The 6,174-nt window shown below is 35.1% G+C and overlaps 1 pseudogene; it reads left to right on the top strand.

Moving 5' to 3' along the window:
• Positions 1-221: 221 nt before the first annotated feature.
• LOC134240089 (cephalotocin receptor 2-like) lies at positions 222-1,327 on the top strand (annotated as a pseudogene).
• The last annotated feature ends 4,847 nt before the right edge of the window (positions 1,328-6,174 follow it).

The following is a 6,174-nucleotide window of genomic DNA, read 5'->3' as shown; positions in this document are numbered from 1 at the left end:
TTTTTATTCTTTGAATATATCCGTTTTTCGAAGGATTGATAAAAAAGGGGTATATTTAGTTTTACTGAAAACTACCAAGTCCCTTCTATTTCAAGGCAAAGGAATAGTTCTGGACTGCTGTATTTTCCGCAAATAACACTTGGTCGACTAACAAATTTTAATATAAAAAAAACGGAATTTCAATAAATACAATACCGATGGTGTATCAAAGGATTATGATATACATTTCACTACGATGTTACCATACATGGAAACAACAAATCTTGGAAACGAACTTTCACTTGAGGAACTGAATCACATTGAGGTCCAGAGACGCTTAGCTCCTATGATTTACCTGGGAATCCTCATGCTGCTTGGGGTTTTTAGGAAACCTTACCGTGTTGTTGGGCTTTGTTCAAATTTGGCAGCAGTACCCATAGAACCTTCATTGTGGCTTTGGCCATCATAGACTTGGTGGGGTTTGGGTTTGTTGCCGTTTGAGATTATTGAAATGAACTTTCAGTACACATTTTTGCGTTGGAGCGTGCAAGTTTTTCAGATTCAATAATACCGTCGTCGCTCTGACTTCTATTTTCTACATAATTGGATTATCATTTGACAGATATAGGAGAGTATGCAGGCCGCTCAAAACTCAGATGACAGTTCTGAAGGCAAAAATTTTCTGTTTCGTTGCTGTAATAATAGCTATTTTGTTTTTTTCGCCGGTTTTCTTTTGTGGAAAAAGGGGCGTTAGCTTCCATACAATGTGACAGGTTACGACTGTTCAACAACACAAGTTTAAAAACACAATTTACCCTGTAGTTCTTAATGGGACACTTTTTCTCTTCTTTTTTTTTGCGATCATATTTCTGAGTGTGATTTCATTTAATCGGTAAAAAGATCTTCAAACACATTACATTCCACACCTCAGTCGCATATACCAACTCGTCATCAATTTCATCAAAAAACATCTTCTACCTACTGCAAAGCAACGGACAACAAGCCATAGTTCTAAAAACATTTCCAACATGGCGTCACAGTCTGAAGACCTAGCGACCAAACGTTTGAAGCAAAATCTACAGTTCAGCCAGCCAAAACAAAGTCAAACTAAAGAAGAACCTAGGTAAAGCCCAGAATCACCAGAATTGCCTTTGCTATTTGCCTGGCTTTCATCTTAAGCTATCTTCCACACTTAGTAATCAGTGTATGGACGGCCTTTAAAGGGGGTTTTGTCAAACCCGGACCAGTAGCTTCAGCAGTGTTACCTATAGTGACGAGGTCCATTTTCATTAACAACGTAGTCAATCCCTTTATCTAGGGTTTTTTAGACAGGCGCTTCGAGCAATAGTTCTAAAGAGTTTTTTAAAAAAAGAAAATGGAATATAGGATCTCATTGAAACATTATTTTGGGGTTGAAAATTTTTATTCTGATACATGTATTATGTGTGATTATATTTCAGCAGTGAATTGTAAATTTTGAACTAGTGCTAATTGTAACGGGGACCGTTACAGATGTTCCCCAAACGCTCCCCAACTCCCTTTTGGTGCCATATTCCCTGTAAGCTTCATTTAATAAGACACACTCTATGCATTTGAGACTTTAACAATCTTTACCCAGAAGTGTACCAAGTTCATTCAAATTTTAGCATTGCATGCATGCACATGTGAATGCATGTTTGTTATGACCATATCATCTTATCTACACAATCTTCACTAAATATCAAAGCATTTAATCCAAATGTTTCTTAATCCCACCACGTTTGGTTGAAAACCAAGGGATAATAGCTGTTTAAAGTTTAAGCCAATCAGATTGCAGCACACGTACACGCACGTGTATGCATGGGCATTGTGCCAATTTTCCCGTAGAAGTCCATTATATCTATCTATGTTCCAAACCCCATCCTATTTGGTTGAAAACCAGGGATTTATAGCTATTTAAAGTTTCAGCCAATCAGATTGCAGCACACATCATGCACGTGTTTCCATGATAATTGCTATATATCATGTTGTCGATATCCTAATGCATGGCTATGTTTAAAATTTCAAAGGATTTCGTCAAAAAACAAGAAAGATATTGAGACTTTATTTTCAGCCAATCAGAGCGAAGCGCACGTGCATGCGCGTGAGATTTGCTTTTTGACCATGTATTTGTCTATGCTTCTAATATATACTTCTGATATGAGTTTTAAAGCATATCATCAATAATTTAAATGGTTACGTCTGTATCAATTATATTGGACATTTCTCGTGTTGCACGTGCAGTCTTGCAAGCACGTGTGCATGCACATGCTTTTGACATTTCTTTTTTCAGGCTGTAGATCTCCCTAATGTATGACTATGTTCAAAATTTCAAATGATTTTAAAAAAAAAAAGAAAGATATTGAGACTTTAGTTTCAGCCAATCAGAGCAAAGGCACGTGCTTGTACGTACAATCTTGCTATTTTGACCATGTCATCTTGCGCATATTACTCATATATCCTTACATTATGAGTTTCAAAACTTTTCGTCAAAAAATAGAAAAGTTACGGTTATATCCTTTATATATTGGTATTTCAAGTTTTGCACGTGCGCGCTCTTGAAAAGGGTGCCGAAAACTACCTTGATTCCGCAAATCTACATAACATGCCTACTTACCCTAAAAAGGTTTCACCTAAGATAAAGTCGAATGTGAAATTTTACAAGTACTGCGGACAAAATTTTCCCAGGAAGAAAAATAATAATAAGAATAATAATAACTAGTGCTAATTGTAACGGGAACCTTTAAAATGTTCCCAAACACTCCCCAAATCCCTTTTCTCCATATTCCCTGTAAGCTTCATTAAATAAGACAACATTTGTGCATTTTTTACTATAACAACTTTTTCCCCAAAAGGATACCAATTATATTCAAATTTTCACATTGCATGTATGACCGTTAGCTGGGGGTCCACACTGTGGCTCGAACCTACGACCCTAGATTTAAAATCCAACGCTCTCCCAATGACTAAAGGGTTAACCCACTAGCTATTGCTAGTAGGAGCGTGGCCTCACTATATACAACGCATAGCCATTTAAAAACTCTTTACACTTCCCCCTTCTTTTTTTAATTTTACCCCTAAGAAACCCACACACAATTTTAAACACCACTCACCATGTGGGTTTTTTATTTGGGCGCCAATATGACCATTAGCTATTCCACACTGGGGCTCAACCTACAACCCCTCAGTTTAAAACCCAACGCTTCCCCAATAGCTAAAGGGTTAACCCACTAGCTATTGCTAGTAGGATGGCCTCCATATACAACGCATAGCCATTTTAAAACTTGTTACACATGCGTGCCCATGTGAATGCACGTGCGTAATGATCATATATTCTTGTGTACACTTTCTATATATTTAAATATACTTTATATTAAAGCTTTTAGCCCAAAAAGTTTTAAAAAATCACTCATTTAAGTGTATATTAAATTTCACTTGACAATGTTCGAAATGCACGCACGTGCTGCACGTGCATGATGACCATACCCTCTTGTAGAAGGCCCTTATTTTCTATTTTAAATCCCATCCTTTTGGTTTAAAACCAAGGGAATTATAGCCATTTCAAGTTTCGGCCAATAGATTGCAGCACACGTGCATCCACGTGATTTCAAGAATTTTTTTTAAATCATATTGTAGAATAACCTAATGCATGACTATGTTTTAAATTTCAAAGCATTTACAAAAAACAAAGGAGATATAGCCTTTTAAAGTTTCAGCCAATCAGATTCAACACACGTGCATGCACGTGATTTCTTGAAATTTTTTTGTATTTCATATTGCAGGATATCCTAAGGGTGACAGTTTTAAATTTAAAAGCATTAGTCAAAAAAAAAAGGGAAATATAGCCATTTAAAGTTTCCCAATCAGATTGCAGCGCACGTGCATGCGCGTGATTTCATGAAATTTTTTCCATTTTATTGTAGGATACCCTTATTATGACAATATTTAAAACAAAGCTTTTCGTCAAAAAAAAAAAGAGATATTGAGATTTTTGTTTCAGCCAATCAGAGCGAAGCGCAGTGCATGCGCAGTTCGGTAATTTGCCCATGTCATATTATCAACAATATAAATAAAACCTTATATAATGAGTTTTAAATATTTCATCAAAAAATGTAAAAGTTATGGCTATATAAAGTATATCAGTCATTTCACTCATTTCACGCCCCCTCACGTGCAGGCGTATGCGCGCAAAATGACCTTCGTTCCGCACACCTACACTACACACCTATTAACCCTAAAAAAGGTTTTTGCTCAGTTGGGTGAACAGTTTCTGAGAACACTCGCGGACAAAAAAAACCCGGGGAACAAAAAAAAAAAAAAGAATAATAATAATAACTAGAAACGAAATGTTGGGGCAACGAGAGGTCTTCCGTCCGATTCAGAAAAAAAAAAACCCTAAAATCAAACTGAAAAAGTGATTTTAAAAATCGGACCACGGGGGGCCGAACCCCGGGGCGCCAACGTGAAAATCCATTGCGGTACCCATTACACCTTTGGGAACCCCTTCAAATTTAACATTCGAATATCGCGAGATTGCTTATTTTGATTCCAACATACATAACATTTTTTTTTAAAAAACAGTTTTGGGTTGAAAAAAAACCAGCTTGCTAAACTTTGCTCAAGATGATCACATCGGAATCTGTTACTTGAGTTTTAACAGTAACTTTTAGGTAGATAATCTATTAGTGATGAATAGATGATACTGTTTTCTTTCTTTTTTTCGATATGCATTCAACTTTTTATTCCATGCAAATCCAAAAAAGGCATGCCAATGTTATAATTTTTAATTTGCCACCATTTGTCTACTACTTAAATCGGGTCACATAATTTTTCATCGAAAAATACAAGTTGTTCTTAACGCTATTCCTTTGAAATATTTGATTTATTTGATGGATTTGATAGCTTCAATGAAAATTAGAAGTGTATGTTCTTATAACCGGATTTTCAGGTTAAAGTATATTTTAATTATCACATTATACAAATATAATATCTATATCCAAGTAACACTAAAGTGTTTTCCACGAATTTTGTATCCTGTTTCCCCCCCAAAATGGAATAGTTACACGTTCATGAAAAGACTGGAATGTTTCATTGAAAAAAAAAATCACTCGCCCTCCGACGGTCAAGAAATCTATACTTTTTGTTAATAACTTGCATTTATTACAAGAATATTTGTACCCCGGGATAACCTTTAATAAACAATCTTTTTAAAAAAAAGTTTTTCTTATTTTTGTCTTTTCTATTATTTAATATGTCACAAGCCTGCGTGGAAAAATAAACAGAAGTCAAGTAATACTTCAGAAACAGTAAATATTAAGTCAGGCAAGTTTCTTGAAAAGCTATTACTTATAACCATGGTTTAGGATAAGTTTTCCCTGGTGCAAAACAAAAGATTGTTGTCATCGTATTTCCACTTTGTCTGTTTTATTTTACATTGAGATGCAGACAAAAGCAATTTCAATAGACGTTTGAGGAAAACTCATATTAAAACAATACTCAAGAACTAACTGCGATGTAGCAATCTAAAAAATCCTTTACATTTCATAAAACTTTTTGGTAGAAGTTTCGTTCATTAAACGCTCAGCTGACCTTCTAGAACCCGACTTGCATAATGGCGGAGTTCACGGAGGACCCGCCATCTTGGACACGCTTCAGATTTTTAAATGCGAATATCTAGTGTGTGGATTGATCAATTTTTAAAAAATTATATATTAGGCCTTTCCAGTAGGGTTTATTAACATTAATTATATCAAAAAAAAATATTAAAAAAAAAAAAAGTTGAAAAAGTGCACATTTTGAATTCACTTCCTGTAGCACTGGAAAAACACGCAAACGAAGGCAAAATTGCACATTTTAAGTCATGGTCTTATCTCTAATACGTCTCCAGTTAATACTTTTGCCATTTCCGAGAACACTCAAACAAAATTGCATTTTAAAATCAAAAAGCCCCTAACTTTGGGACTGGTACCGAATTTTCCAACAAACGGAATTTTATATAAAATTCATATAATGACCATAATTCCTGAAATTTTCATTGAAATCCACCGAATAGTTTACGAGAAATGCCTGCACAAAATTTTGTCTAAAAAAAAAAAATAATAATAACTAGACCCCAGCTCGTTGCAAAGCAACGAGATTCCCTTTTTAGGAAGTAGCTTTCATTTTTAACAAAAATGA

Source organism: Saccostrea cucullata, unplaced genomic scaffold, assembly GCF_032062105.1.
Source record: "Saccostrea cucullata isolate Sc308-1 unplaced genomic scaffold, CSIRO_AGI_Scuc_v1 ctg17981, whole genome shotgun sequence".
NCBI classification, from domain to species: domain Eukaryota; kingdom Metazoa; phylum Mollusca; class Bivalvia; order Ostreida; family Ostreidae; genus Saccostrea; species Saccostrea cuccullata.
The sequence above is the reverse complement of the archived record's forward strand: the minus strand, read 5'-3'. Positions and strand labels throughout refer to the sequence as shown.